Here is a 13,004-nt window from a genome sequence, read left to right on the forward strand (position 1 = left end):
AACATGGGACAGAAACAAATACTTGAAGAAGTAACAGTTGAAAATATCCCCTATTTGGTAAAAGACATTTATAGGTCCAAGAAGCTGAATAAATTATGTAAACCAAGTAAACCTTGCTCAGGCACACAGTAATTAAACTGCCAAAAAATAAAAGTAAAGAAAAACATTTGGAGGGGCCGGCGCCGAGGCACAGTAGGTTAATCTTCCGCCTGCGGTGCCGGCATCCCATATGGGCTCCGTTTCTAGTCCCGGCTGCTGCTCTTCCAATCCAGCTCTCTGCTGTGGCCTGGGAAAACAGTGGAAGATGGCCCAAGTCCTTGGGCCCCTGCACCCATGTGGGAGCCCTGGAAGAAGCTCCTGGCTTCTGGCTTTGGTTCAGGGAAGCTCCAGTTGTTGCAGCCATTTGGGGAGTGAACCAACGGACGGAAGACCTTTCTTTCTGTCTCTCCCTCTCACTGTCTGTAACTCTACCTCTAAATAAATAAAATCTTTGAAAAAAAAAAAAACATTTGGAGCAACCGGGGCAAGATGTCACTTCCCATACAGGAGAAGCAGGATTTGAGTCTTCTGACTTCTCATCAGAAATGGCGGGGGCCAGAACAGTGGAGGAGCTTCTTGAAAGCACTGAAAGGAACCATCAGACAAACCTGTCAGCTTGTCTACATCTGGAGAAACTGGCCTTCAGAATGAAGGTGGCCCGCACCGCGGCTCACTAGGCTAATCCTCCGCCTTTCGGCGCCAGCACACCGGGTTCTAGTCCCGGTAGGGGCGCCGGATTCTGTCCCGGTTGCCCCTCTTCCAGGCAGGCTCTCTGCTGTGGCCAGGGAGTGCAGTGGAGGATGGCACAGGTCCTTAGGCCCTGCACCCCATGGGAGACCAGGAGAAGCACCTGGCTCCTGCCTTCGGATCAGTGCGGTGCACCAGCCGCAGCGCGCCGGCCACGGCGGCCATTGGAGGGTGAACCAACGGCAAAAGGAAGACCTTTCTCTCTGTCTCTCTCTCTCACTGTCCACTCTGCCTGTTAAAAAAAAAAAAAAAAAAAGAAAAAGAAAAAGAATGAAGGTGAGAAGAAGAGGTTTTCTGCTGAAAGAAACAAAGTATTTCTCACCAGCGGACTTGTACTCTCTGACATGCTGAAGGAAGGAAGCTGGAAGAATTAAACAAGTGTTGGGGCTCATAAAACCATGCCCTGAAGTGAAGGGCTTGGAAGAAAAGTTCTTTTTGGACCTTCTTCTGTCCTCCTGTCTATCGCCCCTCATTCTCCTCAGACGAGCCACAGAAGGTAGGTTTTTTTTTTTTTTTTTTTTTTTTTTTAAGATTTATTTATTTGAAAGGCAGAGTTACAGAGAGGGAGAGAGAGAGAGGTCTTCCATCGCTGGTTCACTCCCCAGATGACTGCAACGGCCAGAGCGGAGCTGATCCGAAGCCAGGAGCCAGGAGCCAGGAGCTTCCTCCAGGTCTCCCATGCAGGTGCAGGGGCCCAAGGACTTGGGCCATCTTCCACTGCTTTCCCAGGCCACAGCAGAGATCCGGATCAGAAGTGGAGCAGCCAGGACTCAAACTGGCGCCCATATGGATGCTGGCACTGCAGGTGGCGGCTTCACCTGCTACGCCACAGCACCAGCCCCAGAAGGTAGAATTAATTCCTCCTTCTCAAGGTACAGGAACCAGAACCCATTCCCCTGAGACAACTCTAAAACCTGAAAATATTTCTCTAACTTCCCTCACTCTTCTGTCCTGGAGGTGGCAATAAAGACATCCTCTGTCCTGCCTTGTTGGATTATAGATTATAAGATGCCCATTCCAGAAAGGATCTGGAAGGAGGAAGCACAATAGAGAGGCCAGAAGAATCTGAACAGACTTGCTGGCTTCCCCACAGTCTGTTACTATGAGATCATACTCTATCAATCCTATGTCTATACAATTATCTGTGTTCCATCAGATCCAAGCATGAGAATGAATAGCTCACCCCTGGGTATTTGGGTGTTCAATCCTATGTTACATACAGCATGACCGAGTACATGTGTTAGGCTTTTCTCTTGTTAACCTGTCTTGTTATAGGGGTGTCAGCCATGACCCTGTTCTGCCACTACATAAGCAAACAATTAGATTGCAATTAAAAACAGAAAACAGAAATGATGCGAAGAGGTAGTGAGTGATTCTGCCTACTGGGGTCTGTGAAGGACTCACAGGGCAGTTGAGGCCTGAGCTAGTTGGGAGACCAGATGGATAAAACCTGGGATCTGGGGAGGAATATTCCAAAACAAGAGAAGAATGTGAGCACAAATCCTGAGAGTGTGGAGCGGCACAGGTGGGAGGACTACAAGTAATTCAAAGAATCACACAGTTTTGCTTGTGGTGTTTTTTTTGTTGTTGTTGGTTTTTTTTTTTTTTTTTTTTTTTTTTTTTTTTTTACAGGCAGAGTGGACAGTGAGAGAGAGAGACAGAGAGAAAGGTCTTCCTTTTGCCGTTGGTTCACCCTCCAATGGCCGCCGTGGCCGGTGCACCGCGCTGATCCGCTGATCCGAAGGCAGGAGCTAGGTGCTTCTCCTGGTCTCCCATGGGGTGCAGGGCCTAAGGACCTGTGCCATCCTCCACTGCACTCCCTGGCCACAGCAGAGAGCTGGCCTGGAAGAGGGGCAACCGGGACAGAATCCGGCGCCCCGACCGGGAGTAGAACCCGGTGTGCCGGCGCCGCAAGGCAGAGGATTAGCCTAGTGAGCCACGGCGCTGGCCACTTGTGTTTTTTATTCACAATAAAAGTAATTGCTGACTTTATGCTTGTTCAATCACTGCGCTAATTGTTCTTGATCATACTTCAAAAAGTTCACGGAAAAAGGAACTAAAGGATCAATTTATTTTGGTACAAAAATTTATTTATTTATTTATTTATTGACAGGCAGAGTGGACAGTGAGAGAGAGAGACAGAGAGAAAGGTCTTCCTTTGCCGTTGGTTCACCCTCCAATGGCCACCGCGGCCGGTGCGCTGCGGCTGGCACACCGCGCTGATCTGAAGGCAGAAGCCAGGTGCTTATCCTGGTCTCCCATGTGGTGTAGGGCCCAAGCACTTGGGTCATCCTCCACTGCACTTCTTGGCCACAGCAAAGAGCTGGCCTGGAAGAGGGGCAACCGGGACAGAATCCGGAGCCCCGACCGGGACTGGAACCTGGTGTGCTGGCGCCGCAGGCGTAGGATTAGCCTAGTGAGCCACGGCGCTGGCCACAAAAATTTATAATCCATGCACATGAGAGGTCTTCAAAAAGTTCATGGAAGTGTGTATTATGAAAAAATGGCATGGATTTCAAGTTTTTTGCACCAAAGTAAACTGACTTTTTAATTTCATTTTTCCACTACCTTCTTTCTTTTTTTTTTTTTTTTAACATTTATTTATTTATTGAAAGAGTTACAGAGAGAGAGGGAGAGATGGAGAGGTCTTCCATCCACCAGTTCACTCCCTAGATGGCTGCAACAGCCAGAGGTAGGCAAAGCCGAATCAGGAGCCAGGAGCTTCTTCAAGGTCTCTCATGTATGTAGCAGGGGCTCAGACACTTGGGCCATCTTTCGCTGCTTTTCCCAGGCCATTGGCAGGGAGCCATATTGGAAGTGGAGCACTGGGGACACACACTGGTGCCCAAATGGGATGCCATCATTGCAGGTGGTAGCTTTACCTGCTATGCCACCATGCTGGCCTCTACCTTTTTCTATAGCTCCTTGAAGAAAGACTTTTTATTTAATTGCTTAAGAAAATGTACTATTGAATTGTATACTTTTTGTATTTGAAAAGCAGACTGACACAGAGGTACAGAGATGGACACACACAGAGATTCCAACTCCTGGTTCACTTCCTAAATGCCCACAATAGCCAGGGCTGGGCAAAGCCCAAGCCAGGATCCAAGAAATCAGTTGTGGTCTCCCACATAAGTGACAGGGATCCAAGACTTCAGCCATCACCTGCTGCCTATCACATTAGCAGGAAGCTGGAATTGGAAGTGGAGCCAGGACTCAAACCCAGGCACTCAGATATGGGATGTGGGTGTCCCAAGCAGTGTGTTAACCACGGTGCCAAATGCCTGCTCTTCCCTAGCTTTTTGAAGTACGCTCATACATTCACTGTTTCACAGTAGTCTCATTGTTACAGGGAGCGGTGCTGTGGCTCGGTGGGTTAAGGTGAAGCCAATGTTGCCAGCATCCCACATGGGCAACTGGCTGCTCCACTTCCCATCCAGCTTCGTGCTAACATGCCTGGGAAAGCCGTAGAAGTTGACCCAAGTGTTTGGGCCCCTGGTGGATGGAATTCCAGGCTCCTGGCTTTGGCCTAGCCCATCCCTAGCCCTTGTGGCCATTGGGAGAGTGAACCAGCCAATGGAAGAACTCTTTTTCTCTGTGTCTCTCCATCTCTATCTGTAACACTTTTTTTTTTTTTAAAAAAGGTTTATTTATTTTTATGTATTAGGAAGAGTTAAAGAGAGAAGTGAAGGAGAGAAGGAGGGAGAAAGAGAGCTTCCATTTACTGGTTCACTCTCCAAATGGTCACAACAAATGGGGCTCAGACAGGCCAAAGCCAAGAGCTAGGAGCTCCATCCAGTTCTCCCATGTGGGTGCAGGGACTCAAACATTTGGACCATCTTCCACTGCTTTCCCAGGCATATTAGCAGGGAGCTGGATCAGAAGTGGAGCAGCCGGGACTTGAACCAGTGCTTACGTGGGAGGTAGTGTCCCGTGCAATGACCTAACCTGTGTGCCACAATGCCAGCCCCTGTAACTCTGACTTTCAAAATAAAGAAATACATCTTTTAAAAAAATACCATAGAATGGGCGACATTTACAGTCATTGATTTCTTGCAGTTCTTGAAGCACCAGAGTCCAAGGTCAAGGTGGAGCAGATCTGATGCCTGGTGAGGACACTACTCAGCAGATGGCCACTTTGCCGCAGGGAGAGCAAGTGAGTCCTGCTCTGTCTTCCTCTTGATATCAAGGCACTAATGCCCTCATGAGGGCCCCACCCTCCTTATGTAACCTTAATCATCTCCCAAAGGCCCCATCCCCAAATGCCATTAGGCTGGGGGTTGTGGTTTCGACATATGAATTTCAGGAGACCACAAGATAGTCCATAGCAGAGAGTAAATAAAACACAAGTAGTGCACTTGGCTGTTTCAGTGAAGGAACTCCAGCTGTTGCACCTGAAGCTCTCATGACCAGGGGCTCCTCCTGGACCCAGACTGCCCCCCACAGAGCAGTCAGGAATTTTCCAAAGGGATGCTGCAGGCCAGCAAACAGTGCGTGAAGACTGTCACGGAGAAGCAATGATTTAAAGACAGCCCTGGAACCTGCAGACTCAGGGAGACTGGAAGGGTGCAGGCAATGTGTGCCCAGAAAGTAGAAGACATGGTGATGCTCACTGAAGGGAGACTTTCATGTCCCCCTCTCAGAGCTAAGCTTCACAATTGAGAATATGTGCATATCTCTGAAATGCTAATGGCAGATATGTCTGACAGATTTTTCTTCTTGATACACTCAAAATGCAAAGTGAAATAAGTTAGAAAGTATCAAGAAAATGCTACAGTTTGAATATGATTTGGCTCCCCAAACCCATGTAGGTATTTGAACCCCAAAGTCCTAATTGAGTGGTACAAAGAGGGTAGAAAATTTATTCAATTAGGGTATTAGGAGGTGGGCCTGGTGGGAGTTCTTAGGGCACTGGGGGTGTCCCCCAGAATGGATTTCTCAGGAGAGAACTTGGGTTGGGTTAAAAGCATGGGATGGACCCAGCCTCTCTGTCTCTGCTCCTGGCTCACCACGGGATTCTTCCCCACCATTGCCATCTGTTACTCTCACTAGAGGCCAAAGCAATGGGGCTGCCTGATCTTGGACTTGAACCTCCAAAATGACAAGCCAAAAATAAACCTCCTTCCTTTGTAATTTACAAAAATCTGACTTATAAATATTGCTCAGAAATTCAGCTATAATTTATTTTTCCTCCTTAAAATGAACATATACAAACTCCCTTATTCAGCTATGGGTTTCTAATAGCATGAAAGGACAACTCAAGTTCAGCCTTAAATTTGAGGTTCTGAACTGGATTCCACATTGTTTTCCTTTGCCAGGTGCATGCATGGCAATTGTAAAAGTTCATCTCTGAGAGAGGTTCAGAGACGCAGGCCCAAAAGCAGCGCAAAGCCCTACCAAAAGCTAAGTAATTGAAACAGAAAGATCAAGGTAAACTTCCCTGGTGGGAATTCCCTGAGAATTGCCCTAGGTAGGGCCTGCTGGAAGCGTCTTCTATAGAGCAATTTCTGCTCTCCTAGCACCCAAGGGCTCCCCCTTGGTAGAAATGAAATATGCCCTGTAATGCCCTCGGGACACAAGACGCACTGAAGCTGCAAGCAGCACCTTTGTGTGCTGTCATTTTGGTTCTGTGAGTCACACATGGAGAAGTGACACATCCTATTTCAGCTTTTAGTCCATAGTCCACTTGGGTGGGCCCGGTGCCTAGTGCTGTGGGTGTGTCTGTGAGGAGATGCAGCCCCAGCCGAAGGAGCCAACCCATATCCACATCACTCAGTGCACAGAGAGAACAAAACAGTGGGATATACCGGATGACAAAAGGTCTGTATGAAGCAGACCCAAGCAACATGGTAGCCGCTTACCAGCCGCAGTCCCTCCACATTTCCTGCTCTTGAACCTGTTGAGGGCAGTTAAAGAAATCTGGGCACGCTGAAGTAACTTTAAACTAAGTATAGGGAAGTAGCAGGCTGGGAAGTAAAAATCCTCCCATGAGCATTCGCTGGCTGCCTGTCTCCTGTCCCTCCAGGTCCAGCTACACTGGCCTCTCTTCTGGCCTCAGGTGAGTCACACACTCCCCTCAGAGCCATTGCACTTCCTGGGCCCACGTCTCGGGTCCTGGATGTCTTGTCCCTGCCCCCCAACTCTTATCCCTGGTGCGGACACGCTTGTTTTCTCCTTTCCTTCAGTCTCCTCTGAGATGTGCTGTGCCCTGCCCACTGTGTCTGACGTGGTACCACATGATTCTTCTGTTTGCTCTGCTTTTGTTTTCATTCTAACATGCCTCACCTGACAATGTGGACTTGCATGTTTGCTCATCTGTCTTCTACACATAGGGCAAAGTTCACGAGGGAAGGCCCTTTGATTTGTTCATTACCACATACACTGTGCCTACTATAGTGGCTGTCATAACAAAAAAATATATAATATATATATACACTAAATGAAAGAACAAACATACTGTTGGAACACAATGTTTTTTTTCTCAAGATTTAATGTATTTATTTGAAAAACAGAGTGAAAGAGAGAGGGAGAGAAAGAGATCTTCCATCCACTGGTTACCTCCCCAAATGGACACAACAGCCAGGGTTGGGCGGGTTGAAGTCATGAGCCTTTAACTCCATCTGGATCTCCCATGTGGGTGGCAGGGGCCCAAGCACTTGAGTCATCGTTTGATGCTTTTGCAGCCACAGTAGCAGGGAGCTGGATGGGAAGCAGAGCAGCTAGGACATGAACCAGCGCTCTTGTGGGATGCTGGCATCACAGGTGGTGGTTTAACCCACTGTGCCCTGAAAGCGTTATTTTTTGAATGATACTTATGTGTTTTATTTTTAAAATATTTATTCACTTATTTGAAAGGCAAAGAGACAGAGAGATCTTCCATCCACTAGTTTATTTTCCAGTGGCTGCAATAGCCAGGTCTTTACCAGGGCAAAAACAGGAGCCAGGAACTCCATCCTGGTTTCTCATATGGGTGGCAAGAGCCCAAGTTCCTGGGCCACCTTCTGTTGCTTTCCCAAACGCGTTAAAGAGAAGGTGCGTTGAAAGTGGAGTAGCTGGAGCTCAAACCAGCATCCTAACATGGAATGCTGGCATTGCAAGTGGCAGCTTAACCCCTGAATGTATTTTTTAAATGAAAACTTAAAGCTAGCCTGTTCTCCCAGTTTTTCCATTTTACATATTTAAATTGGTTTAAACCAAGAACAAGACTTTATAAGAATAAAACATCAAGGAAATGAGACCTAGCCAATTGGGTAATGGCTGATCTGCATTCAATTTGTTTCCTTGGTGCTTAGTGAATTTCCTGTAAGTCATAAAGTCAGGTCATAAAAGAGACTAAGTATGATATCAATTGTGTTCACTAAGCTTTGCTTTCTAATTAGAGAGCATTGAAAATTATTGCTTCAGAACTAGTCATCGTGAAAGGAAGTAGATATTAGGTAAAATAGATAAAACTGGGGCATCAGACATCCAGATTGGCCAAAATAAGGAGGCAATTGCCTCCACAGGTGCTATTTCGTGTTGTGATGCCCAGATACTGAACCCTTGAAATCTTCATTTATGTAAACAATGGGAATATGGGGTAGGATATTTCTCCAAATTAACTGTGAGCTGTGCTGTCAGCCTGGGGTTTCGTTTTCACAAAGACCCACACTTCGGTAGAAATGTATACTGAGAACTCTTAGAGGTAATTGGTTTGTCACACTTAGTGGTGAATGTATGATTGCAAAAGGATGGTTATGTTCTTAGGGGTAGGGTTAAAGAAAAGTAATGGCCCCCAAGGATGTCCAGGTATTATTAATTCCTGGAATCTATGAATTTAATTGGCCAAAGAGACAGTGCGGCCTCTCTTGTTAAGTTAAGGATCTTGAGAGATTTCCTGGGTTTCCTAGATTTCTCTGGTGAGCCTTAACTATAATAATAAGGGTCCTTATAAAAGGGGACATAGAACAGGCTCTGAGTAAAGACTGGGAGGTATGAATACCATACATTTGGCCAAGTGCTCCTGGTTTGCCAGAGCAAAGCTCAGTGTGCCATGGGTTGGAGGAAAAAAAGGCAGGAGCTAGATCAAGGCTCTGGGGTCCTGTGCTAGGGCAGTTGGCTTTCATTTTGAAGGAGGCACGGAACTACAAAGGGGAGGGAAACAAGCAGATTTTCATTTAAAGAATGTTTTTAGGGCCGGTGCCATGGCTCACTAGGCTAATCCTCCGCCTGTGGCGCCAGCACTCCAGCTTCTAGTCCCGATTGGGGCGCCGGATTCTGTCCCAGTTGCTCTTCTTCCAGTCCAGCTCTCTGCTATGGCCCGGGAAGGCAGTGGAGGATGGCCCAAGTTCTTGGGCCCTGCACCTGCATCAGAGACCAGGAGGAAGCACCTGGCTCCTGGCTTTGGATCGACGCAGAGCACCAGCCGTAGCGGCCATTTGGAAAGTGAACCAACGGAAGGAAGACCTTTCTCTCTCTCTCTCTCTCTCTCTCTCACTGTCTAACTCTGCCTGTCAAAAAATAAAAATAAAAAAAAGAATGTTTTTAAATGAGATTTTACTTGTTTAAGAGAAGAAGTGAGAGAGAGAGACACACACACACACACACTCACACATACACAGAGTGATCCCATCCATTGATTTACTTCTCAAATGCCCACAACAGCCAGGAATGGGCCAGCATTGGAGGGAGGAGTCTGAAACAGAATGCAGGTCTCCCATATGGGTGAGACGGCTCCCATATGTGAGCCATCACAGCTGCCTGCCAGGCTCTGCACTGGCAAGAAACTGAAGTCAGGATCCAGGGCTGGGAATTGAACCCAGGCACTTTGATGTGGGATGCAGGTGTCTTAACTGCTGGACTAAATGCTCACTTGATATTTTCATTTTTGAAAGACTGTCTGAGTTAGATGTGGAAAATAGGTTAGATAATCCAGGCAGGCTCAGAGGCAGGAGGCTGATGGGTACAGGTGGGTTACAGCAGGACAGGTAGGCAATGACAGTGGCCTGGTGGAGGGATGCATGGGACAGGGACATGATGGATGGATACAGGTGATATTGAGGAGGACATGCTGGCATTGGTGATGGAGGTAAGGGAGAGGATGGGTTAAAGATGACATTTGAGGCTGGCGCCACAGCTTACTAGGCTAATCCTCCGCCTTGCGGCGCTGGCACACCGAGTTCTAGTCCTGGTAGGGGCGCCGGATTCTGTCCCGGTTGCCGCTCTTCCAGGCCAGCTCTCTGCTGTGGCCCGGGAGTGCAGTGGAGGATGGCCCAAATACTTGGGCCCTGCAGCCCATGGGAGACCAGGATAAGTACCTGGCTCCTGCCATCGGATCAGCGCGGTGTGCCAGCCACAGCGCGCTGGCCACGGCGGCCATTGGAGGGTGAACCAACGGCAAAGGAAGACCTTTCTCTCTGTCTCTCTCTCACTGTCCACTCTGCCTGTCAAAAAAAAAAAAAAAAAAAAAAAAGATGACTTTTGACCTCTGATTTGGACAACATAAGGAACAGAACTGAAGAGAAGATGGTGGGTAGAGAAATGGGGTTTTGTGGTCAGCAGGAATAAAGGACCCTACACTCGTCTAGGATGATTCTTCTTGTTCAGTTTAATACCAGGCGTGTGATCAGAATGTTGTTATCCTGAGTCACCCAAGGAAAGGAATGGGGGTAACTAATGCCATCTGCCAGCCCACCAAGACCCTCGTCTGTGTTCCTGATGCTCTCAAACACAGTCCGAGCTCAAGGTATAGTTGAGGGGTTCTCACAGGCCTATTGTCCTTGGAATAGAAAGGTTGGGGCCAGGGTTGGAACAGGGGCCCTTGATATCACCACTTCCTGCTTAGTATGTCTTAGAAACTGGATTAATGTGATCTAGCTCCAGAAACTTCCTAAATCTCACACGAGTCTAATATAAAAAAACTCGGGATACTTTTTATTGATGTTCAATGAAATATGGAATTGATAGGGAACTTTTCTTCTCTGCTCAGAGCAGGCTTTCCCAATTGGTGAAGCAGCAGGATGTTGAATGATCCTCAGGATGCTCAGTAAATCCATCTCCTGAGCGTTCATTCCTGAGTCTGGGAGCTGTAATCACTCATGTCGGTCAGTCATGGGTTGCTATAAGCCTTAAACCAGAGAAATCATGTAACACACAAAGAACATAAGCATTAATATATGAGTGACTTTAAACAGTTCATGGAAAATGAAATAAAAAACATTAGTTTTGCGCAAATAAGTGTTTTAAGCTATGCACAGTTTTTTATATGGATTCTCCGTGAACTGTTTAAGACTCCTCATAAGGGCTTAAGAATTAATTGCTGTAATTTTTTTCAAAGGTTTATTTATTTGAAAGGCAGAGTGACACAGACAGCAAGGGAGAGACAGAGCGGGGGGTGGGGGGGTGGAGAGACAGAGACAGAGACAAAGAGATATTGATCTTGTATCCACTGTTCAGTCCCCAGATGACTGCAATGACCAGAGCTGGGCCAGGCCAAAGCTAGGAACCAGGAGCTTCTTCTGGGTCCCTCACATGGGTGGCGGGGGTCCAAGTACTTGGGCCATCTGTTGCTGCTTTCCCAGGCACATTATTAAGGAGCTGGATTGGAAGCAAAGCAACCAAGACTCAAACTGGTGGTCCAAAATGGGATGCCAGAGTCATAGACAGCTTAACTTGCTGCAACAGAGTGTAGGCCCCTGAAATATATTATTTTATTTAATAATAAGAGTAACCACATCAGTTAACTGCATTCAAAAAAATTTATTTGACAGGCATAGAGGAAGACAGAAAAGTAGACAGGGAGAGAGAGCTCTCATATGCTGGTTCACTCCTCAAACGCTTAAAATGGCTGGGAGCTGAAGGCAGGAGCTTGGGGATGCAATCCAAGTCTCCCATGTGGGTGGCAAGAATTCAACTACTTGAGCCATCACTGCTGCCTCCCAAGGTCTGCATTAGCAGGAAGCCAGAATCAGCAGCTGGAACTGGAGATCAAACCCAGGTACTTCCATGTGGGACATGGATATCCTAGCCAGGGTCTTACCCACTAGGCCAACCATCCACCCTTAAATGCATTCTTGACAATTATATCTAATTCAGAAGTCAGAAAAATTGGATCCTTCCCAAGTTAAGTTTGAATTATCTGACAGAGGCAATACATAAGGAAAGGCATGGAAGTCCATCAAAACCATCCCATGAAATCCTCCTTGCGGGAATATTTGGCTTGGTATAGCGTTTGGATTCTGGGCATTGGGCTTTAAAACTGTACACTTTGACTTTGTTTTCTGGTAAGTTCCTGGAATGCTTTAAAGAATGGTCTCTTCAGATGAATTCCATTGTAGTTTTTGTATTTTACTGGCTTTGTCAGCTCAAACCACTTATGTCAAGGTCACCTCCCAGTTAACAGTGCTTCATGAGTCAGTTTACAAAGTAGTTATTTGGCTTCAAGACTTTTTAAGTTTGGAGGAATTATTCTCAATATGTTTTCTTCTAGAATATTTTCTCAGGGAACCTTAAATCTGTTTAATTGTCTGTACTAAGCCCTACTGTATTCTTTCAACTGTTCTGGGTTTTCTGGAGATGAGAAGTTTTACTAGAGGGTAAGAGGTTACATAGAAGTCAGAAGATAAACAGGTACAGAGAGGAGTGGGCATTTAGCTGATTGGTTAAGATGCCCGAATCCCACATCAGAGAGCTTGTGTCAATTCCTGACTCTGGCTTCTGACTCCAGCTTCCCACCAGTGCAGGCCCTGGGAGATGGCAGTGATGGCCCAAGTAATTGGTCCCTACAGCCCACATGGGAGACCTGGTTTGAGTCTGCAGCTTCTGCCTCTAACCCCAGTCCAACCCTGACTGTTGTAGGCATTAGGGGAGTGAATCAGCAGATGGGCATCCCCCTCCCACTCTACCTCTCTCTCTCTGCCTCTCAAATGACTTTTCAGAATAGGCAGGTACAGAATAAAAATGAGTTTGGAGGAAGTTGAGAGGAAGAAAGCCTTTGGGAAAATTTTAGTTTCTTGGTTAAACAAGCATTATTGTGTAGGTATTATGTATAAAATACAATGTTCACTGATGATAAAGAGTAATATGAAAACACATCAACACTGTATGTGGGAGATAAGATGTACACTTATGTGTGGTTGAATAGTATGAGAGGTGTACCAAGGTAGGTTGATTGTTGATATGAATTGCTGAAGTAATAGCATCACCAAATGTTTTGTGCAGAGTCATTCATCCATAGCATT

The 13,004-nt window shown here is 46.6% G+C and overlaps 1 protein-coding gene across 3 annotated transcripts in view; it reads left to right on the forward strand.

Moving 5' to 3' along the window:
* The window catches only part of SLC25A30 (solute carrier family 25 member 30), an 88,997-nt gene that overhangs the window by 32,065 nt on the left and 43,928 nt on the right, over window positions 1–13,004 (forward strand). The window contains exons 2-3 of one of the 3 annotated variants that reach the window (XM_051850042.2): window positions 4,846–4,942; window positions 6,105–6,216. The exons of 1 other annotated variant lie outside the window; for it this stretch is intronic. The gene's annotated coding sequence lies outside the window, so the exon portion shown is untranslated. The remainder of the gene's footprint in view (window positions 1–4,845; window positions 4,943–6,104; window positions 6,217–13,004) is intronic. One more of the 3 variants, XM_070048793.1, reaches the window with a different exon arrangement.

This window comes from Oryctolagus cuniculus, chromosome 9 (genome assembly GCF_964237555.1).
Source record: "Oryctolagus cuniculus chromosome 9, mOryCun1.1, whole genome shotgun sequence".
Taxonomy (NCBI): domain Eukaryota; kingdom Metazoa; phylum Chordata; class Mammalia; order Lagomorpha; family Leporidae; genus Oryctolagus; species Oryctolagus cuniculus.